Below are 24,716 nucleotides of genomic sequence, written 5' to 3'. Positions count from 1 at the left end.
AAGGACAGACTGGTAGAGTAGTGTTTAGCAGAAGACGTTACAGTAGAGATGACCAGGGTTCAATTCCCACCGCAGCCTGTAAAGAGTTTGTATGTTCTCTCGTCACCACGTGGGTTTCCTCCAGATGCACTGGTTTCCAAAGATTTACCATTTGGTAAGTTAATTGGTTATTGTATTTTGTCCCATGATTAGGTTTGCATTAAGTTGGGGAAATGCTAGGTGGCATGGTTTGAAAACCAGGAAAAGACTATTTGGCACTGTATCTCAATAAAAAACGATGGTGTATCAGTCGATATAACTGAGAAGAGCAGAATCAGTATTGAATTATCGAACTTGACTTTTGGATTTACATTCAAAGGCTCAAAGATTCTTTTATTATCAAAGTATACAACTCTGAAATTCTCCTTCTCCAGATAGGCACAGAACCAAGAAAGAAAAGAACAGCAGCATGAGCATTAAGCCCCAAATCCCCCCTCGCTGCACCAAAAATGGAACAGGCACATTGACTCCCAAATCCCCTCTCTCACACACAAAAAAAAAACAAGAAAGATTTTTTTTTAAACATTAATATATTTATTTAAATGTATAGATATTTGAAGTCCTATTTGTAGGTTTTGTGACAAATAGGCTTTTCATCCCATTGGGTCTATGCCAATCTTCCTTTGTGCAACAGTGAAGAGGAATGGTCTCTAGGAATCGTATTTGTATGCAAGTCTTCCTAGTGAAATCTATTGTCAATGAAAGGAGCTATGGTTATCAGGAGCAGGTGATATTACATTCCTTGCATAAACTATATTAGCCTTTATTCTATGCCCTAAGTGCACAAGAATTTTCAGCAGTTCTCTAATGGTACTATAGTCTTCCACCTGCATCACCTGAATAAGTCACAGGTAAGTTATCCAAGGGAAAGTGTTGAATCCGGTTACTGTTCACTGAACCCAGTCATCCAATTAGATTATCCTGGATCTAGTGCACTGACCATACTCATGCCTGGTCACCTGCTCACCCCTGGTCTAAACTAGATGACCCTTTGTATCTGAGTGTCTTCCAGTGAAACAGAATAGTTCCCAAGAGGAACTATCCTCAGTCAGTATATCCTAAGGCTTTTCTGTCAGGTGGCCTTCTGACAGCTCATTGCTATCAAGGTGCTTTGAAGTATTTTAATTGTTCGTGCTTTAAATAGATGTACAAAAGGAAGTTTTTAAAAATATTGCATTCAATTAAAAACACGTGCATTTTTTTAACCTGACTCTAACCTTCAAATGAATCTAAGTCTGACATGAAGCTGAAATGCTGACATGGCCGTGCTTTGCTGCTAGCCCTGTAGGAGCAGAAGTAATAAAGGAGCTGAAACCAAGGAGAAAGCTGGTTGCTGGAAGTGAGAACAATTCATCCCAAAAGCATTGAAGCCAAACGATGAAAATCAGAACAAAATTTAGTTTTCTGCACTATGGCTTTCTCAGTAAGCTCCATGATCTTCAAGTGATATTATAAAATCATCGAATGTTTGCAAGATGGCTTCTTAGCATAGCTTCTAATTGAGACCACTAGGGAAATTGAATTTCGGGACTGGGTGCTGTGTAGTAGGCCAAATTTGATTTGAGAGCTTAAGCTAATGCAAGGGTTTGCAACTTGGAGTCCATGGACCCTTTGTTTAATGGCATTAAGAAGGTTGTAAACCCTGGAGGTAAAGGAACCAATAGGAGGCAGTGATCGTAATATGATAGAATTCACCCTGCAGTTTTAAAGGCACAAGCTAAAATCAGATGTACTGATACTACACTGGAGTTCAGGGAACTACAGAGGCAGCTCAGAGAGAGGACCTGGCCAAAGTGTCAATCCTGCTGACCTGATTTGGAACATCTAGCCATCAAAAGTCATCCACTTTATCTTCCAAAGGAGTTTACCACCATCATTCTGGTAGTGGTGTACATTCCACCTCAGGCAGATACTGGAGAAGCTAAGCAGAATGGTCAGCCATCACAAAGCAGCTCATCCTGATGCCTTCCCTGTCACGGCAGGGATTTCAACCAGGCCAGCTTGTAGAGGTCTTTGTACAACCACTACCACTATTTCACCTGTAGAACCAAATGTGCTAACATACGGATCACCGTTACACCCATCAAGAACGCTTACTGTGCCATCCCACGCCCACATTTTGGAAAGTCTGATCACCTGGCTGTACCTCTACTCCCAGCATATGGGCAGAGACTAAGGACCACAGCACCAGTGGTGAGAACCAAGAAGGTATGGTCAAAGGAGGCAGAGTGGAGCTTACAGACCTGCATTGAGTCAGTGGACTGGACAATACTCAAGGATTCATCTTCAAATTTGAAAGAATATGCCACAGTTGTCACCGGCTTCATCAATACCTTTGTGGATAAGTGTGTGCCTTCAAGAACATACTGAACATACCCATATCAAAAGCTGTGGATAAACCAGGAAATTCGTAGTGTGCTAAAGGCTAGATCTGTGCCATTGAAGACCAGTGTCATAGAGTCATACGATGATAGAAAAGTACAGCACAGAAGGCCCTTCAGCCTATCTAATCCATGTCAAACCATTTAAGCTGCATAGCCCATCAACCTGCACCAGGACTATACCCCTCCATACCCCTCCCAACCATGTACCTATCCAAACTTCACTTAAATATTGCAATCAAGCTCACATGCATCACTTGCATTAGCAGTTCATTCCACACTCTCATCACCCTCATGTTCCCCTTAAGATTTTCACGGTTCACTCTTAACCCATGACCTCTAGTTGTGGCCCCACCCTAACTCACTGGAAAAAGCCCGCTTGCTTTTATCCTATCTATACCCCTCATAACATTGTATACCTATATCAAATCACCTCTCAATCTTCTACATTCTAAGGGATAAATTCCTAACCTATAAAATCTTTCCTTATAACTCAGTCCTCCAGTACCCTCAACATTCTTGTAAATTTTCTCTGCACTCTTTCAACTTTATTTACATATTTTCTGTAGGTTGGTGACCAAAACTGCACACAATACTCCAAAACAGGGCTCACCAACATCTTGTACAATATCAACATTACATCTCATCTCCTATCCTCAATACTTTGATTTATGAAGGCCAAATGTGCCAAAAGCTTTCTTTATGACCCTATCTACCTGTGCCACCACTAACAATGAATTATAGACCTTTGTTCTGCCAGTCTCCTCAGTGCCCTACTGTTCACTGTATAAGATCTACCCAGAACTCTATCAAGAAGTCCAGGTACAACCTACAGAAGGCTATTTTAAGAGTGAAAAAGCAATTCCAATTGAAGTCATAAATAGAATCAGATGCACACCATTACGTCCTACAAAGTGTGTGGCTAGGCATAGCTCAAATACAATCTATAAATTTGTTGACGACACAACCAATGTTGGTAGAATCTCAGGTGGTGACGAGAGGGCGTACAGGAATGAGATATGCCAGCCAGTGGAGTGGTGCCACAACAGCAACCTGGCACTCAACATCAGTAAGACGAAAGAGCTGATTGTGGACTTCAGGAAGGGTAAGATGAAGGAACACATACCAATACTCATAGAGGAAGCAGAAGTGGAGAGAGTGTGCAATTTCAAGTTCCTGGGTGTCAAGATCTCTGAGGACCTAAGCTGGTCCCAACATATCAATGCAGTTATACAGAAGGCAAGACAGCAACTATACTTCATTAGGAGTTTCAAGAGATTTAGAATGTCAACAAATACACTCAAAAACTTATATAGATATACCGTGGAGAACACTGACAGGCTGCATCACTGTCTGGTATTGAGGGGGTGTCTACTGCACAGGACCGAAAGAAGCTGCAGAGGGTTGTAAATTTAGTCAGCTCCAACTTGGGTACTAGCCTACAAAGTACCCAGGACATCTTCAAGGAGCGGTGTCTCAGAAAGGCAGCATCAATTATTAAGGACTTCCAGCACCTAGGGCATGTCCTTTTCTCACTGTTACCATCAGGTAGGAGGTACAGAAGCCTGAAGGCACACACTCAGCGATTCAGGAACAGCTGCTTCCCCTCTGCCATCTGATTCCTAAATGGACATTGAATGGATACTACCTCACTATTTTAATATATATTATTTCTGTGTTTTGCATGATTTTAATCTATTCAATATACATATACTGTAATTGATTTACTTATTTATTTATTATTTTTTCTCCTATATTATGTATTGCACTGAACTGCCGCTGCTAAGTTAACAAATTTCAGGACACATGCCAGTGATAACCTAATTCTGATTCTGAAGCCAAACCTAACATCAAGAATGGCTGTGATGCTTCTCTCCCAGATGAGCCCAATGCCCATTATGCACACTTCAATAGGGGGAATAAAACTACACCTGTGTGAATGCCTACAGCAGCTGGTGACCCTGTGATCTCTTTCTCGGTGGCCAATGTAAGAACATCTTTCAAGAGGGTGAACACTCACAAGGCATCAGGACCTGATGGTGTACCTGGTAGGCCTTTGAAGACCTATGCCACCTAAATGGTGAGAGTGCTCAAAGACATCTTCAATCTCTCACTGTTGCAGGTGGAGTTTCTCCCCTGCTTCAAAAGTGTAACCAGTGCCCAAGAAGAGCAGAGTGAGCTGCCACAATGACTATCGCCCAGTGGCATTCACCTCTACCGTGATGAAGTCCTTTGAGAGGATGGTCAATTTGCAGCTTTCCTATTGCCACAATGTTTACAGCAGATTCAATCTCACTTGCTCTCCACTCGGCTTTGGATCATCTGAACAATCGCAATACTTATGTCTGTCTACTGTTTATTGACTACAGCTCAGCGTTCAACACAATCATACCCTCAATACTAATCAATGAGCTCCAAAACCTGGCCCCCTGTACCTCCTCTGCAACTGGATCCTTGACTTCACTGGAAGACCACAGGCTGTGCAGATTGGAAATAACATCTCCTCCTCACTGTCAATCAACACTGGTGCACCTCAAGGATGCATGCTTAACCCTCTGCTCTACTCTCTCTACACCCTTGACTGTGTTGCTAGGCACAGCTCAAGCACCATCTATAAATTTGCCAGTGACATAGCTGTTGTTGGGAGAATTTCAGATGGTGATGAGGAGGTGTACAGGAATGAGATAGATCACATGGTAGAGGAATGTTGAAACAACAACCTTACACTCAGGAAGGGGAAGTCACGAGAACACACACCAATCCTCATTGTGGGATCAGTCGTAGAAAGGCTAAACAGTTTTAGTTCCTCGTTTTCAACATCTCTGAAGATCAATCCTGGGCCCAACATATTGATGCAATTACAAAGAAGGCACAACAAAGGCTACATTTCACTAGGATTTTGAGGAGATTTGGTATGTCATAAACAATTCTTGCAAATTTCTATAGATGTACCATGGAGAACATTCTAAGTGGTTGTATCGCCACCTGGTATGGAAGAGCTACCACAAAAGAACAGGAAAAGCTGCAGAAAGTTGTAAACTCAGCCAGCTCCATAATAGACACTAACCTCCCCAGCATCAAGGACACCTTCAAAATGCAATGCCTCAAAAAATGCAGCATCCATCATTAAGGATCCCCATTACCTAGGACATGACCTCTTCTCAGTACTACCATCAAGGAAGAGGTATGAGAGCCTGAAGCCACACACTCAACATTTCCTGAACAGCTTCTTCACCTCTGCCAAATGAGTCTATGATCACTACCTCATTAGTTTTGTTCTCGTTTTGCACTACTTATTTAATATTTCTCATTGTAATTTATAGCTTTTTTATTATTATGTATTTCAAAGTTCTGCTGCCTCAAGCCAACACATTTCATGACATATGCCAAGATTTTAGACCTGATCCTGAAGTTGATTGGAAGGGGACTGATGGAAGCAATCGGGAAGAAACAGGATGGGTTTATCCCAAAGAAAAAGAAGAAGCATTCCAAAGGGAGGGTGGGGTAACTGTGGCTGACGAAGCAAGTCAAAGGCAGCATAAATCCAAAAGACAATGCACGTAATATAGCAAAACATAAAACTAGAGGATTGGGAAGCTTTTAAAACCCACCAAAAGGCAACTAACAAGGCCATAAACAAAGAAAAGATGAAAATAAGGTAAGATGGCCAATAATATAAATAAGGATACTGTAAGATATACAGATATATAAAGAGTAAAAGAGAGGCAGGAATGGGCATCAGACCATTGAAAAAATGACACTGAAGAGGTAGTAATTGGGAACCAAGGAATGGCAGATTAACTGAATAAGAATTTTAGATCAGTCGTCACTGTGGAAGACAGCAGCAGCATGCTAGAAATTTGAGAGTGCCAGACGTCAGAAGTCAGTGGAGTTGTTATTACTATGGAGTAGGTGCTTGGGAAGCTGAAAGCTCTGAAGGTAGTTATATCACCTGGACCAGATGGACTACAACTCGGGATCCTGAAAGAGGGAGCTGAAGGTTCTGAAGGATTTAGTAGTGATCTTTTGAGAATCAACAGATTTTAGAATGGTTCTGGAGGACTGGAAAATCACAAATGTCACTCCACTTTTTAAAGTGGAGGTGAGGGTCGGGCCAGTTCTGCTCACTGCTCTGTAATGTTTCATCCACTCTCCGCGGCACTGAGGCTGTGGCTGTGGCCTGCTCTGGCTCCTCCACGCCTCGTGTCTATGAATTCACTTTCATTCTGAATGCTGTTTGCTTACTTTCATTGCTTGCACAATGCATGTTTTTTTCTCTTTCTCTGTGCATTAGGTGTCTGTTAGTCTTTTTTTAATGAGTTCTTTTGGGTTTCTTGTTTGGTGGCTGCCTGTAAGGAGGTAAATCTCAAGGGTGTATAAAGTATACATACTATTACAATAAATGTACTTTGAGCTTTGGATTTTGAACATATAACATGAAAAAGGTTAAGAAATGAGAAGTGTTTGATGGCTCTGGGCCTGTAAGTACTTCTTATTTACTTTTTTCATATATATACTTCTGATTGTAATTCATAGTATATTTTAGAAGAATGGGGGATTAATTTGAAACCTATCGACTATTGAAAGACCTCTAAAGACTGGATGTGAACAGAATGTTTTCAATAGCGACTGAGTCTTGGACCAGAGGCCACAGCATCAGAATAGAAAGACGCCCCTTTAGAATGGAGATGAGAAGGAATTAAAATGTGTGGCTACTGGGAAATACTACTTTCTCTGGCACACATTTTAATTCCAAGTCCCATTCCCATTCTGATATGTCTATCCATGGCCTCCTCTACTGTCAAGATGAAGCCACACTCAGGTTGGAGGAACAACACCTTATATACTGGCTGGGTAGCCTCCAATCTGATGGCATGAACATTGACTTCTCTAACTTCCGTTAATGCCCCACCTCCACTTCTTAGCCCATCACTGACATATTTAGTTGTTTGTTTTTCTCTCTCTCTCTCTCTCTCTCCCCCCTCTCTCTCTCTCTCTCTCTCTCTCTCTCTCTCTCTCTCTCTCTCTCTCTCTCTCTCTCTCTCTCTGCCCATCACTCTACCTGTTCTCCATCTCCCTCTGGTGCTCCCCTCCCCCTTTCTTTCTCCCTAGGCCTCCCGTCCCATGATCCTTTCCCTTCTCCAGCTCTGTATCACTTTTGCCAATCACCTTTCCAGCTCTTAGCTTCATCCCACCCCCTCCGGTCTTCTCCTATCATTTCACATTTCCCCCTCCCCCTCCTACTTTCAAATCTCTTAGTATCTTTCCTTTCAGTTAGTCCTGATGAAGGGTCTCGGCCCGAAATGTCGACAGTGCTTCTCCCTATAGATGCTGCCTGGCCTGCTGTGTTCCACCAGCATTTTGTGTGTGTTGCTGAGTGTTTTCTTTGAATAATAATGTATAATGAAAAAGTAACCAGATGATTTTTATATAAATTCAATAGGAGATTAACCAGAATATTTATCTTACAAAGGAGTTTTGTCCTTGCAGAAGTAATTTAATTAAAAATCATCACAATTTTCTTAAGTACAATATTGAAGTATGTATTAGCTCCTTTGAAATAATTGGAACATTATTTTTTGAAATTCAAATGTTCTTGTACACCCATGTACCTAGGGAAATGTGAAAGCATTTATCTAACAGGTAGATCACAGGGATTGATGCAGCCTACCTCATCTTTACTAGAGGGACACCATGTAGAAAATAGGGGGAAAAACAAGTTCTGTCTTCACAAGTAGATACTTACAATTTCACACCTTGTACCTGAGGCTTTGGTCTCCACACCACATGGTCCGGATACAGGGTGTCCATCCTGTTGGTTACTACATTCCCACACCCACATGGTCTGGATACAGGGTGTCCATCCTGTTGGTTACCACATTCCCACACCCACATGGTCCGGATACAGGGTGTCCATCCTGTTGGTTACCATATTCCCACACCCACATGGTCCAGATACAGGGTGTCCATCCTGTTGGTTACCACTTTCCCACACCCACATGGTCCGGATACAGGGTGTCCATCCTGTTGGCAGAAACCATCCTGGATATGGCCACACAGCCTGAGCTTCAGCGATGATCTCCAACCGTACACCAAAGCAGTCCCACTCCCAAAACTCTCTGCTGACAGCGGATAAAGTTATTGCACCAGTTTTAAGTGAAAGAACTCATCTTCCACTTTGCTTTCTTCCCCACAGGGAAGACCGGAAAGCATTACTGATCTGTGCCTTGCTCCTTCTGTTGGCCAAACCATTACTGTAGCACCAAGTTAGTACACCAGGGACTTTCTCCATCAGTGGAGATTGTACAGGATCTCATTTCCTACCTATCCACCTATCAGACAAAGCCACCTTTGCATGCAAGCTAGCAGGAAGGAGCTTAAGAATGAAATTAGGAGAGCCAGAAGGGGCCATGAGAAGGCCTTGGCGAGCAGGATTAAGGAAAACCCCAAGGCATTCTATGAGTATGTGAAGAACAAGAGGATAAGATGTGAGAGAATAGGACCTATCAAGTGTGGCAGTGGAAAAGTGTGTATGGAACTGGAGGAGATAGCTGAGGTACTTAATGAATACTTTACTTCATTATTCACTATGGGAAAGGATCTTGGCGATTATAGGGATGCCTTGCAGCGGACTGAAAAGCTTGAGCATGTAGATATTAAGAAAGAGGATGTGCTGCAGCTTTTGGAAAGCATCAAGTTGGATAAGTTGCCGGGACTGGACGAGATGTACCCTAGGCTAATCTGGGAGGTGAGGGAGGATATTGCTGAGCCATTGGCGATGATCTTTGCATCATCAATGGACATGGGAGAGGTTCCAAAGGATTGGAGGGTTACGAATGTTGTTCCATTATTCAAGAAAAGGAGTAGAGATAGCCCAGGTAATTATAGACCAGTGAGTCTTACTTCAGTGGTTGGCAAGTTGATGAAGAAGACCCTGAGAGGCAGGATTTATGAACATTTGGAGAGGCATAATATGATTAGGAATAGTCAGCATGGTTTTGAATTTTTTGAGGATGTAACTAAACACAAGTAGAGCAGTAGATGTAGTGTATATGGATTTCAGCAAGGCATTTGAGAAGGTACCCCATGCAAGGCTTATTGAGAAAGTAAGGAGGCATGGGATCCAAGGGGACATTGCTTTATGGATCCAGAACTGACTTGCCCACAGAAGGCAAAGAGTGGTTGTAGACGGGTCATATTCTGCATGGAGGTCAATGACCAGTGGTGTGCCTCAGGGATCTGTTCTGGGACTCCTACTCTTTGTGATTTTTATAAAGGACCTGGATGAGGAAGTGGAAGGATGGGTTAGTAAGTTTGCTGATGACACAAAGGTTGGAGGTGTTGTGGATAGTGTGGAGGGCTGTTAGAGGTTACAGAGGGATAACCAGATCCCGAGCGAAATTAAGCGGAAGTTCCGCGGCTCCAGGGCTGGAAAGCTGCGCAGGGACAGGTGGATGGAGATGAAGAGGCGTTATAAACCCGCTGTTCCTTCGGTCATTATGGGGAACGTGAACTCGCTGCCAAATAAATTGGATGAGCTAGCCTCACTAGTAAGGAATGTTAAAGCATACAAGGAATGCAGTTTAATGTGCTTTTCCGAAACATGGCTGACGGCTAACATCCCGGATATAAATGTAGAATTACCTGGTTTTACTACGGTAAGATTTGACAGAGATGCCAAAAAGTCTGGGAAGAAGAAAGGAGGGGGACTCGCTGTCTACATTAACGCAAGATGGTGTAACCCCGGGCATGTGAGTACAAAGATCTTCGTTTGTGAAAGAGATATTGAGCTGATCGCCATGAGTATGAGGCCATATTATCTGCCGCGAGAATTCGCAAACGTCATTGTGGTGAATGTGTATGTCCCGCCGCGTGCCGATGCAACGGTAGCGTGTGACATCATCAACTCCGCTGTTGATAGGCTTCAGACACAGCACCCTGAGGCACTGGTGTTAATTACAGGGGACTTCAATCATGTGACTTTGGACACGACACTACCTGCTTTCTCCCAGTATGTGGACTGTTACACCAGGGGTAATAGGACTATTGACCTACTGTATGCAAACGTAGAGGACGCATACAGTGCATCCCCGCTGCCTGCACTGGGGAAAGCTGATCACATCCTGGTTTTGTTACAGCCCAGATATAAATCAATTGTGATGAGGCATCCCACTACCACACGCTCTTTTAGAAAGTGGACTCCTGAAGCTGAACAGGCCCTGAGAGACTGCTTCGGTACTACTAACTGGGATGTACTGCAAGGGGGGCTCTGTGGGGGCGTTGGGGAGGTCACTGAATGCACAACGGACTATATTAACTTTTGTATGGATGCCGTTGTTCCTGTTAGAACTATTCGCTGCTATTCCAATAATAAGCCCTGGATCACTAGTCATATCAAAGGCCTCCTAAATCAGAAGAAGAGGGCCTTTAAAGATGGTGATCGGTTGGAGCTTAAAAGAGTTCAGAAGGAACTCAGAGTACAGATAAGGGGGGCAAAGGAGCAGTATAGGAGGAAGCTAGAACAAAAGCTGCAGAACAAAAGCATGAAGGAGGTGTGGGATGGGATGAAGATCATCACCGGATGCGGTGCAAAGCGGGGGGCAAACATAAGTGGAGATGTGGAGAAAGCGAACCAGCTGAACAACTTCTTCAATAGGTTTGATAGCACAATCTCATCCTCACCGCAGAACTCCACACCAGGCTTGTCTTTCTACTCGTCCTCCCTCTTACTTCCCTCACAGGAAAATAGCCACTCACAGGAGACCTTGCCCATGCCCAGGATTACGGCTGCACAGGTGGAAGGTCAACTGAGGAAGATCTGTACCAGCAAGGCGGCTGGATCGGATGGAGTTTCCCCACGATTACTGAGGGCCTGTGCGACTGAGCTGGGAGAACCCCTACAGCGCATCTTCAACATGAGCCTGGAGCAGAGAAGAGTACCCAGACAGTGGAAAACATCCTGTATTGTCCCGGTACCGAAGAAACCACAACCAAAGGAGTTGAATGACTTCAGACCTGTTGCCTTGACGTCACACGTGATGAAGACCATGGAGCGGCTGATAATACAGAATCTGAGGCCACAAACCAGGCACGCCCGGGATCCTCTTCAGTTTGCGTATCAGGAGAAGGTGGGAGTGGAGGATGCTATCACGTATTTGCTGCACAAATCCCTCTCTCACCTGGATGGGGTCAGTGGTGCTGTGAGGATTACATTCCTGGACTTCTCTAGTGCCTTTAACACCATCCAGCCCAAGATCTTAAGGCACAAACTAACGGAGATGGGAGTAGACTCTCACATGGTGGCTTGGATAGTGGACTACTTGACAGATAGACCTCAGTATGTGCGGTTGGGAGACTGTAGGTCTGACATGGTGGTCAGCAGCACAGGAGCACCGCAGGGGACTGTGCTTTCTCCGGTCCTGTTCACCCTGTACACATCAGACTTCCAATATAACTCAGAGTCCAGCCATGTGCAGAAGTTCGCTGATGACACGGCCATAGTGGGGTGTGTCAGGAATGGACAGGAGGAAGAGTATAGGAAACTGATACAGGACTTTGTGATATGGTGCAACTCAAATTACCTGTGTCTCAATATCACCAAGACCAAGGAGATGGTGGTGGACTTTAGGAGATCTAGGCCTCATATGGAGCCAGTGATCATTAATGGAGAATGTGTGGAGCAGGTTAAGACCTACAAGTATCTGGGAGTGCAGTTAGACGAGAAGCTAGACTGGACTGCCAACACAGATGCCTTGTGCAGGAAGGCACAGAGTCGACTGTACTTCCTTAGAAGGTTGGCGTCATTCAATGTTTGTAGTGAGATGCTGAAGATGTTCTATAGGTCAGTTGTGGAGAGCACCCTCTTCTTTGTGGTGGCGTGTTGGGGAGGCAGCATTAAGAAGAGGGACGCCTCACGTCTTAATAAGCTGGTAAGGAAGGCGGGCTCTGTCGTGGGCAAAGTACTGGAGAGTATAACATCGGTAGCAGAGCGAAGGGCGCTGAGTAGGCTGTGGTCAATCATGGAAAACCCTGAACATCCTCTACATAGCACCATCCAGAGACAGAGAAGCAGTTTCAGCGACAGGTTACTATCGATGCAATGCTCCTCAGACAGGATGAAGAGATCATTACTCCCCAATGCCATTAGGCTTTATAATTCAACCACCAGGAGTAAGATATGTTAAAGTGCCGGGGTTAGGACTGAGCTTAAGTTACCATTCAATGTATTTTAGTAAACTATTTAAGAACTTTTTAAAAGCTATTTATTAATGCTTTTTGAGAGGGTGATTTTAGATGCATATCATATTTATACTGAGTTAAGTATTGTATGTAATTAGTTTTGCTACAATAAGTGTATGGGATATTGGAAAAAATGTTGAATTTCCCCATGGGGATGAATAAAGTATCTATCTATCTATCTATCTATTGATAGGATGCAAACCTGGGCTGAGAAGTTGCAGATGGAGTTCAACCCAGATAAGTGTGAAGTGGTTCATTTTGGTAGGTCAAATATGATGGCAGAATATAGTATTAATGGTAAGACTCTTGGCAGTGTGGTGATCAGAGGGATTTTGGGGTCTGAGTCCATAGGACACTCAAAGATGCTGCGCAGTTTGATTCTGTGGTTAAGAAAGAATATAGTGCATTGGCCTTCATCAATAGTGGGATTGAGTTTAGGAGCCGAGAGGTAATGTTGCAGCTATGTAGGACCCTGGTCAAACCCCACTTGGAGTACTGTGCTCAGTTCTGATCACCTCACTACAGGATGTGGAAGCCATAGGAAGGGTGCAGAGGAGATTTACAAGGATGTTCCTTGGACTGGGGAGCATACTTTATGAGAATAGATTGAGTGAACTCTGCCTTTTCTCCTTGGAGCGACGGAGGATGAGAGGTGACCTGATAGAGGTGTATAAGATGATGAGAGGCATTGATCATGTGGATAGTCAGAGGCTTTTCCCCAGGGCTGAAATGGCTAGCACCAGAGGGCACAGTTTTAAGGTGCTTGGAAGTAGGTACAGAGGAGATGTTGGGTAAGTTTTTTATCCAGAGAGTGGTGAGTGCGTGGACCGGGTTGTCGGCAATGGTGGTGGAGGCGGAAACGATAGGGTCTTTTAAGAGACTCCCGGACATGTACATGGAGCTCAGTAAAATAGAGAGCTATGGGTAAGCCTTGGTAAGTTCTAAGGTAAGGACATGTTCGGTGCAGCTTTGTGGGCTGAAGGGCTTGTATTGTGCTGTAGGTTTTCTGTGTTTCTACAGGAAATGAACATAGAATTCCTATTTCAGGAAATCTCCTGTATTCCTTTCCCACTTCCTCTAGTCCACCCTGTTTCCCATTGCCCTTTTCATCCCTCTCCTCCTTGTGCAGATTCCCCCCCCCCCCACCTCAACCACCCCCATATGGTTCCATCTGCCCATCATACCCCCTCATCTAGTTCCTACAGTTCTCTGTCTCACCCCCCCCCCCCCCCCACACTTCTGTTTCCTCTCTATCTCAGTCCTGATGCAGGGTCTTGACCCAAAATGTTGACTTTCCCTTTAACTCCATGGATGCTGCTTAATGAGCTTTTTAGATAATTTGATTTATCCCCCCCCCCCGCCTCCTTTTTCAGTCTCCCATGCTTTGACTTCAATTCACATCTTCCCATTCATCAACTGGTCTGTCCAGGCACTGGAAGCACTCCTGAAAGGAGTTAAATTTTCACATCCGTGGCTCATTCGGCCTTAATTAAGTCACCCCACCCACTCCCCCCCACCCCCTGGCCTCCATCCTCTGATTTTGGAAGACACAGCCCTGTTTTAATCTTTTGATTCCCAACAGCCAACAGGTAAATACTTTGGTGTAGGAAGAGAGCGGATTGCCACAGCGCAGGGCCATCATGGGGGCTGCCTGGTAAACGTATGCATTCCTCAGAAAGACAGCTCTGTGTTTGTCTACCAGGCTCAACTTGATGGAGAGGAAGCTGTTGGTAATGATGCTCTGAGATATGTGAACAACAACTAGACAATGCCCTGAAGCTGAGAGAAGCCTTCCAGAAACTGAAGGTAACTAGGGAAAGAGCAATCCCATTAGGATCCAAGGTGGCAAAGGACTTAGATGATATGATAAACAAATAACTCTCAAACTCTCAAAAAAATGTCATTGTAAAGAATCAATCTACATTTGAAAAGGCAAGAATTGATCAGTTTGGCTTTGTTAGGGAAACAAACTGATCAAACTGTTAGGGAAGATTGATAGGGAAATTATATATATATATATATAGTCGAAGAGCACATGGAAAACTCATGCAAAAGTTTATAGCCAATAGGATCTAAGCTAAGTTGTCACATTGCAACCAGAATTGGTAATATGAGAGAGAGGGTAGTGGCAGAGGATTCTTCAGATGCCTGTTATCACAAAGGTACCAGTTACAGTTACAGTATGTTATGCATTAGTGGTTTGGATATAAATGTAGGTGGTATGATTAGCAAATGAGCAAACTGGCCATGTTGTTGATTATTCTGAGAGGGTGGGATTAGGGTACAAGGTGATATTGATTTATTGGTAAGATTGGCAGAACAATCCTGGTAACTGTGAGCTGAAGAACCTGGGGAAAATGAATTAGGATTAGACATACACAACAGCCTGGGGTCTTGGGGAGCACTGACTAAGTAAGAGATCTTTCTATACAAGATGCCGGTATCTTGTATCAAGTTGGTGGAAGACAGTGAATGACCCCCGTGTCATTCCTCTGTCATTGTGATGAGTGTACATTTTAATAATGGGTGTAATGGGTTGGATATATGCTGTTTCTCCCACCATACATGGTGGAACATTCCATTTCTTCAGTAATGTTGTGTAAATGTGTATATGCTGTTTGTATACTGTTTTTAAGGTAGATACTTCTATTTATTTTGTAATATGATTGTAACTACACTGTGGGGTGTATCATAATCTAATTCATGTATAGTTTTTTGAACTTTATGGTAATTGGAATGCTATGTCCTAGTGCCTGATAAACGGGGCTCTTTGCGCTCAGTGGGAGAGAGAGCTTAGGTCTGCCAGTAGTTCACACTGGCCAATAAAAGTACGGAGCTATTATTGTGCTTTCTGGTAGATTTCTTTTTTAAAAATATCGACAGTTTTCTTTTCACTATTTTTGCTCATGTTTCTAAGTTTGATTTTTGACCCACCTAATAAACACACTTGCCAAAAAGTGCTAAGTGACTCCAGCCATTTTTGCCTTTGGTCAAACCCGTGTATCTAACAACTGCACTGGAGAGGATGTGGAAGAGAATTACCAGGATGTCCCAGGAATGGAATGTTCCCATTGTGAGGGGTGAATCAATAGGCTAAGATGGTTTTTCTTAATTCTCTCCCACCCCAACCTATATGTCAGTAATGATGATTTTAATTTACCTTCTGGCTTTTCAGAAGTTTGTCTGTTACAGTTTGATAGATCTGTGCTTATTGGCTGGCACAATGTCTGCACATGGTTGTCATCTTTAAGCAGTCCCATTTATATGTGATTTCAGATGCTCTAGGAAGCCATCAAAGAAATAAATGGGATTACATGTCGACAGATATGTTGATATTCAGATGGTCTGGTAAGTCTTCAAGGGAAATAAATGCTTGTCTTAATAGGAAGGTCTGGAAAAAGATGCAGGACTGTTTGTTGAAGGTTGCCCCGATACAGCAGCAATATCTGTAGGTTGTTCCCTGGAACGATTATAGAGGTGACTTGAATTACGCGACGTCGGCTTGCTGAGGGGAACGGGCCTACAATCCTCTGACTTGCTTGATGTTTGGAGCCGGAGATGGAGACGTCGAAAGCGATGTGTGAGGAAGCAGAAGTGAGGCAAACGGGCAGGGGTCCGTGCCAGGCTCAAAGCAAACCCTAGCCGGCTGGCTCTCCCATCCATTCTGCTCTCCAATGTCCGCTCCCTGGACAATAAAATGGACTACATCTGACTCCAACGTAATTCTCGGCGGGAGTACAGAGTTTGCTCCGCATATGTCTTCACAGAGACATGGCTCACTGATGGGATTTCGGACGCTGCCATCCAGCTAGACGGGCTAGCTTTGTTTCGTTCGGACAGAGATGCAGCTGTCTCCGGTAAGACTCGCGGTGGCGGTGTCTGTGTTTACATTGACACGGAATGGTGTAAGAACTCTGTGCTGGTTTCCAGACACTGCTCTTCGTTAGTGGAGTTTGTGGCAGTTCGATGCAGACCATTTTATTTGCCATGGGAATTCACCTCTGTCCTTATATTCGGTGTCTACATACCCCCCAGCGCTAATGCTAAGGAGGCGCTCTGTGAACTGTACGGGGCTATTAGTGAACTGCAGAACGCATATCCTGATGGTCTGTTTATTGTCGCCGGTGATTTTAACCAAGTGAACTTTAAGTCAGTGCTCCCCAAATTCTATCAGTATGTGGACTTTGTAACGAGGGGGGAGAACGCATCGGACCTGGTTTACACAAACATCCCGACACGTACCGGGCAGAGCCCAGCCCCCACCTCGGATACACAGATCACATCTCTGTTATGCTAATCCCAGCATACAGACTGCTCGTCAGGCGCTCCAGACCAGTTCAGAAGCAGGTGAAAACCTGGCCAGCAGGAGCCACCTCTGCTCTTCAAGACTGCTTTGAGAACACTGACTGGAACATGTTCAGGGAGGCTGCAACCGATGGTGACTCTACCAACTTAGAGGAGTACACAGCATCAGTGACCAGCTACATCAGCAAGTGTAGTGATGATGTTACTCTGTCTAAGACCATCACTACACGCACTAACCAGAAGCCATGGATGACCTCAGAGGTGCGTGCGCTGCTGAGGTCCCGCGACTCCGCCTTCAGAGCAGGTGACAAGGCAGCTCTAACAACAGCAAGGGCCAAACTGTCCCAGGCCATCAGAGGGGCAAAGCGTGCACATGCCCAGCTAATCCACAGTCACTTCCAGGACAGCAGCGACACGCGGCGCATGTGGAAGGGCATCCAGGACATCACCAATTACAGGACAACATCACCTGACTGTGCAGGTGATGCCTCCCTCCCAAATGCGCTGAATAACTTCTACACCCGGTTTGAGGCGGAAAATGACGTGGCAGCGAGGAAGTCCACCCCTCCTACGAATGACCAGGTGCTGTGTCTCTCTGTGGCCGACGTGAGAAGAACCCTGTGCAGGGTCAACCCACGGAAGGCTGCTGGACCAGACAACATCCCTGGTAGAGTGCTCAGAGGATGTGCAGACCAGCTAGCAGATGTTCTCACTGACATCTTCAACATCTCCCTGAGCAGCGCCACCATTCCAACGTGCTTCAAGGCCGCCACCATCATCCCCATGCCGAAGAAGTCTTCAGTGTCCTGCCTAAGTGACTACCGTACCATCCATCATCATGAAGTGTTTCGAGAGGCTCGTCATGAGGCATATCAAGACCCTGCTGCCCCCCATCACTGGACCCCCTGCAGTTTGCGTACCGTCCCAACCGCTCAACAGATGACATCATTGTCACCACCCTCCACCTGGCCCTAACCCACCCGGACAAAAAAGACACATACGTTTGGATGCTGTTTATAGACTTTAGTTCAGCATTCAACACAATCATCCCTCAGAAACTGATTGGAAAGCTGAGTCTATTGGGCCTGAACACCTCCCTCTGCAACTGGATCCTAGACTTCCTGACTGGGAGACCTCAGTCAGTCTGGATCGGGAGCAGCATCTCCAACACCATCAGACTGAGCACTGGGGCTCCCCAGAGTTGCGTGCTCAGTCCACTGCTGTTCACTCTGCTGACCCACGACTGTGCAGCAACACACAGCTCGAACCATATCATTAAGTTCGCCTATGACACGACCGTGGTGGGTCTCATCAGCAAGAACGACGAGTCATATTACAGAGAGGAGGTGCAGCGGCTAATGGACTGGTGCAGAGCCAACAACCTGTCTCTTAATGTGAACAAAACAAAAGAGATGGTTGTTGATTTCAGGAGGGCACAGAGCGACCACTCCCCGCTGAACATCAATGGCTCCTCGGTTGAGATCGTAAAGAGCACCAAATTTCTTGGTGTTCATCTGACGGAGAATCTCACCTGGTCCCTCAACACCAGCTCCATAGCAAAGAAAGCCCAGCAGCGTCTCTACTTTTTGTGAAGGCTGAGGAAAGTCCATCTCCCACCCCCATCCTCATCACATTCTACAGGGGTTGTATTGAGAGCGTCCTGAGCAACTGCATCACTGGTTTGGAAATTGTACCATCTCAGATCGCAAGACCCTGCAGCGGCTAGTGAGGTCAGCTGAGAAGATCATCGGGGTCTCTCTTCCCGCCATCACGGATATTTACATGACATGCTGCATCCGCAAAGGAAACAGTATTATGAAGGATCCCATGCACCCCTCAAACAATCTCTTCTCCCTCCTGCCGTCTGGGAAAAGGCTCCAAAGCATTCGGGCTCTTACGACCAGACAATATAACAGTTTCTTCCCCCAAGCTATCAGACTCCTCAATACCCGAAGCCTGGACTGACACCTTACCCTACTGTCCTGTTTATTATTTATTGTAATGCCGGTACTGTTTTTGTGCACTTTATGCAGTCCAGTGTAGGTCTGTAGTCTAGTATAGCTTTCTCTGTTTTTTTTATTATTACGTAGTTCAGTCTAGTTTTTGTACTGTGTCATGTAACACCATGGTCCTGAAAAACGTTGTCTCATTTTTACTATGCACTGTACCAGCAGTTATGGTCGAAATGACAATAAAAGTTGACTTGACTTGTGCTGGAAGATCAGAAATACCTTGAACGATGCACTTTGATCTTATTGAAACTTGCTAGTTGGCCAGTGTAAAAATTTACCAATCAGTGAATGCTGCTTACTGGCACAGCCATGCTGGGTAGGTTCTAAAGTTGAATGTGGCCAATGCAAAGGTTTTGTAGGGAAGGGTCACAGATGAAGGGGTCCTGCTGCCACTGCACATTGAGAGGCTTTTTGGGTGATTTACATAAAGAGAAACTATGTGTGGCAATAATGATTTGTAAATAAAATGCATTGGTTTGACAGCACAGAGAGTGTAAAGAAACAGTATACTGAGTGGCATTTCACTTCTTCTACAACGTTCTAATGAATAAAGTATATTTTTGAAATTTAGAAAAATGAATGCTTGCCTTGCCAGTGATACCCACGTCCTTACAAATGACCTAATACATAAAGTCAGCCTAACTTGCAACACCTGTGGAAAGAGAAACAAGAGTTAAAAACTTGCATGATTCGTGAAAAACAATTTACCTTTTTAAAAGGAAGCTATAAGTCCCCTTTATTATCTTTTGTAGCTTCCTCTGCTCCCTTCCCTCACTGGAAAGGCTCTGAGGGTCTTTGTTAGTGTTGGTCATCAGCCAGAACATGAGAAAAGCACTTTAAAATAGTTCATGAATAGTATTTATCCAAACAATCTACAAAACCCTGTCCTTAAGAAACATTAAAAGCCTCTTTTCATAGTAAAGCTTATGTTTCAAATATTATATGTGATCTGGACATTTTGTTGACAATTGTAAGATTACTCTATGCACATCTATGGATGCTTATTCAGGGAATGGTAATGAGGAAAACCAAATTACTAGCCATCTTAACCAGTTATTTCCTCCTTTCAGTGAATATCAAATTATATTTCCAGCTAGCATATGACATTTAACATGTTTGATCGATCAAACAAATTTTCTTTTGATTTTCTATTAATGTTATAGTCAGTACAGGCTTTGCTATCCAACAATGTGGGTTTCATTTATATTTCTGTCTGTTAAAAATACAGTGGATTCCAGTTAATTGGGCCATCAGTTATTTGGAGCAATTCTTATGGAACAAAAAAAACTAATCATGTTATGGTCCGGTCCGGAGCCCGCTTTCTGGGTCTTGATCCGGACCGTGGAATCCAGACTCCGGGTCTTGTAGCCGTCCCTCCTTTCACCCTTAAGCCCAAATAGGATCATCTTGGCTTAAAGAGGCTCACCTGAGACCTATCAGCTAGCAGGTGTATATATAGGGGCTCAGGGACTGAGTCTAGTTGGGGGTTGTCCTGTTCCTTTTGTACCTGCTGGGTGGCTTTGTGTTGTTTGCCTGGCTATCCTGTTTTGATCCTGGCTTGGAGTACCCACTGTTAATCATCTAGTTCTGTAAGTCTGTTCTTGTAGTCACCCTGGACTGAGCTCCCATCTGATCCCTTGCCTCTGTTGGGTAAGCCGGCTGGACTGCTGTTGCCCAGTGGGGGGACTCTAACCCTTTCCTACCCTCTTCTGATGGGTTGTGCCCTGCAACCTGCCCAGGTGCTCTGCATCTTGTCCAGGCCCCTGTGTTCCTGCCTGGGAGGCAGCCCTGCCCTGGAGCTATGTGGCCTGCCCTGAGGACTCTGACCCTTTCCTACCCCTTGCTTCTGATGGGTTGTGCCCTGTGACCTGCCTAGGCCCCTGTGCTCCTGCCTGGGAGGCTGGGCCCTGCCCAGAAGTAATGCCACCTACCCAGAGGGCTATCCTCCCAGTGTTCCTTGTCCCATAGACCCATCCTTTAGCCTAGCCAAGGTCCTGCCCTTGCCATGAACTCTCTGAACCCTAGGATCACCTTTGCATGCCACGGTCTCTCCATCTTGTTCTATCCTTGAATTGTTCCTGCCCTGCCCCTAGTACTTCAGTGCCTGCGTCCTGCGCTTGGGTCCAGTCTCCACATCCCCTTCTGACAAATCAAGAAAATAGCTGGGATTCCTTATGTTTATTTGTAACACTATTCCACCTAATTTGGGCAGGAGACTTTTGCTGACCAGTTTCTAACTACCATCAGATGCATGAACTTTGTGACCATTAGACAGCACACTGTGAACAGCATTTTAAATAGTGTCATTTGAATGTGCTTCTGTTTAAAAAGCAGTGACAGTTGGTGAGAAACAAGCAGTAAGAAAATGCAAAACAGTTTTGCTCACTGCTATTTCAAGCATTCAGGGTTGATGATGCTGGACATTGTTGGGAGTGAAAATGAAATGATTTGACTCCTTCAACATGTTAGGAACAATAAAGAATTTGAAGGTATCGACAATCATTGAGAACGTTCCAATGCAAATGATGATTTGGAGGATGTGTTCATCACAAATTGTATGAAGTTAGTCCATTATCTCCACTAGGTTCATTTACAATCAATCAAAGAACACAACAGTGCTCACTCAGCTCTCACCTGCGGTTCCAAGGGGCTGTTTGCATACAATGACAGGCATAGCCCAATACACTGCTTCAAAGGGCAGGCTAAACCAGGTGAGGGTGGCCGGCGGGCCACATACCCCAGTGAAAGAGGGACAGGCCTGTTCAATGAGACCATCAGACAATAAGACACAGGAGCAGAATCAGACTATTCGGCCCCTCACGACTGCATCACTATTTCATCATGGCCGATCCAATTCCCTCTTAACCCCATTCTCCTGCCTTTTCCCCATAACCTTTCACACTCTGACTAATCAAGAACCTAAAAATCTCTGCCTTAAATGCACCCAGTGACCTGGCCTCCCACTGATGTACTAAGCTCTGGCTCAAGAAATTCCTCCTCATCTCTGTTCCAAATGGACATCCCTCTACTTTGAGGCTGTGCCCTCTGGTCTTAGATTCCCCTCCAAAGGAAGCATCTTCTTCACATCCACTCTATCTAGGCTTTTCAACATTCAATCGGTTTCAGTGAGATTCCCCCCACCCCTGTCATTCTCCTAAATTCTAGTGAGTGCTGGCCGAGAGCCATCCAACACTCCTCACATGATAAGCCATTCAATGCTGGAGTCATTCTCATGAACCTCCTCTTGACATCTCCAATGTCAGTACATTATTTCTTACATAAGGGGCCCAAAATTGTTCACAAAATTCCAAGTGAGATATTACCAATGCCTTATAAAGCCTCAGCATTACATCTTTGTTCTTATATTCTCGTCCTCTCGAACTGGATGTTAGCATTGCATTTGCCTTCCTCACCACTTATTCAAACTGAAAATTAACCTTTATGGAATCCTGCACAAGGACTCCCAAATCCCTTTGCAACTCAGATTTATGAACTCGCTCCCCATAGTCAATGTTTTTATTCCTTGCATGACCATAAACTTCCTGACACTGTATTCCATCTGCCACTTCTTTTCCCATTCCCCTAATCTGTCTCAGTCCTTCTGCAGACTTCCTGCTTCCTCAGTGCTACCTGCTCCTCCAACCTACCTTCATATTGTCCACAAACTTGGCCACAAAGGCATGAATTTCATCATCCAATTCTGTGACAGGCAACCTAAGAAGAAGCGGTCCCAACAGAAAGCCCTGTGGAACAACACTAGTTGTTGCAGCCAGTCTAGCTCCCTGTATTCCACTCTCTGCATCCTGCCAATCAACCCATGCTCGATCCATGCTAGTAACTTTCCTGTAATACCCTAATCTCTTATTTAGCAGCCTCATTCTGTGACACCTTATCAAAGGCCTACTGAAAATCCAAGTACACAACATTCACCATTTCTCCTTTGTCTGTCCTGCATGTTATTTCTTCAAAGGATTCCAACAGATTTGACAGCAAGATTTTCCTTTAAGGGAACCATGCTGACTTCAGCCTATTTATCATGAGTTTCCTAGTGCCCAGATACCACCTAGTTTACAATTGACTCCAACATCTTCCCAAATGCTGAGGTTAGACTAATTGGCCTATAATTTCCTTTCTTCTGCCTTCCTCCCTTCTTAAAGAGTGGAGTGACATTTGTAATTTTCCAGTTCTCTAAAACCATGCCAAACTCTATTAGTTCTTGAAATATCACAATCTTATCACCTACCTCTTTTAGAACTCTGGGGTGCAGTCCATCAGATCCAGGTGATTTATCTACCTTCTAACCTTTCAGTTTCCAAAGCACCATCTTCCTAGTAATAGTAACTGCACTCACTTCTACCCATCGACACTCCCGAACTTCTAGCGTACTGCTAGTGTCTTCCACAGGGAAGGCTAATGCAAAATATTTATTAGGTCATCTGCCATTTCCTTGTCCCTCATTACTACTTCTCCAGCATTGTTTTCCAGTAGTGCAAAATCTACACTTACCTCTCTTTTACTCTTTATATATCTGAAAAAACTTTTGGTATTATTTTCAATATTATTGGCCAGCTTACCCTTATATCTCATCTTTTCCCCATTATGGTTTTTATTTATTGCTTTCTGTGATTTTTTAAAAGAAAATTCCCAATTTTCTGACTTCCCACTAACTTTTGCTTCATTATGTTGCAGCATGCAAAGTCAGCTCAGTGGATGGGATTTACAGAAAGATCCAATGGCCAGGAAGGCAGTTCTGGAACACTTTGTGGAAGGGTGAAGGACATGACGGGACACAGAGTAATTCAGGGTCAACAAGTGCAACCAAGGAAGACCCCAGTTGTTACAACTTTCATACCACTTCTGAGGTTGAGATAGTAAAACTGCCCCAGGGCAATTGTGTTTCCATTTTAAAAACTCTCCCACACAGGAGCTCTGTATTCATTGGATATGATGGACAGTCAACACACCAACTCTTTGGGTGTATAAATAGTTGGGTGTATAAAGGGAGGACAGGAGGATGAATACAGGGCCCTGGTGGAGGACACTGTCAAATGGTGCAAGCTGAATCACCTGCAGCTCAACATCAGTAAGACAAAGGAGATAGTGATGGACTTTAGGAAGACCAAGCCTGAACTGCTCCCTGTTACTATTGATGGTGAGGACATGGATGTGGTGAGGACCTACAAGTACCTGGGGGTGCACCTCGACAACAACCTTGAGTGGAGCACCAACACAGAGGCTGTGTACAAGAAGGGCCGGAGTCGCTTCTCCTTCACATGTTCTACCAGTCTGTTGTCACTAGTACAGTCTTCTATACGGTGCTGTGCTGGGGCAATGGCATCAACATGGGTGATGCCAACATGCTTAATAACCTGATTAGAAAGGTTGGGCCTGTTATAGGAGTCAAACTGGACACTCTGGAGACTGTGGCAGAGCAAAGGACTCTACAGAAAACCTTGGAAATTTTGAACGACGTTTCTCACCCCTCTGCATGCCACCTTGGCTGAACAGAGGAGCACTTTTAGTAACAGACCAAGACAAATGCACTGCTCCAAAGAGCACTATGTGAGGTCATTCTCACCCTTGGACATTAGGTTCTACAACGAATCAATCTACATAACCAGGGAAGTGATGATACCCCCCCCCCCCCCCACCCGGTTAGAATTTTTAAGGTAATTTATTATTTTATTCTCCCTTACTTCTCTCCTAATATTTGTATATCTGTCCACCTGTAATGCTACTG

This window comes from Hemitrygon akajei, chromosome 4 (genome assembly GCF_048418815.1).
Source record: "Hemitrygon akajei chromosome 4, sHemAka1.3, whole genome shotgun sequence".
NCBI lineage: Eukaryota > Metazoa > Chordata > Chondrichthyes > Myliobatiformes > Dasyatidae > Hemitrygon > Hemitrygon akajei.
This window is presented reverse-complemented; position numbering follows the sequence as displayed.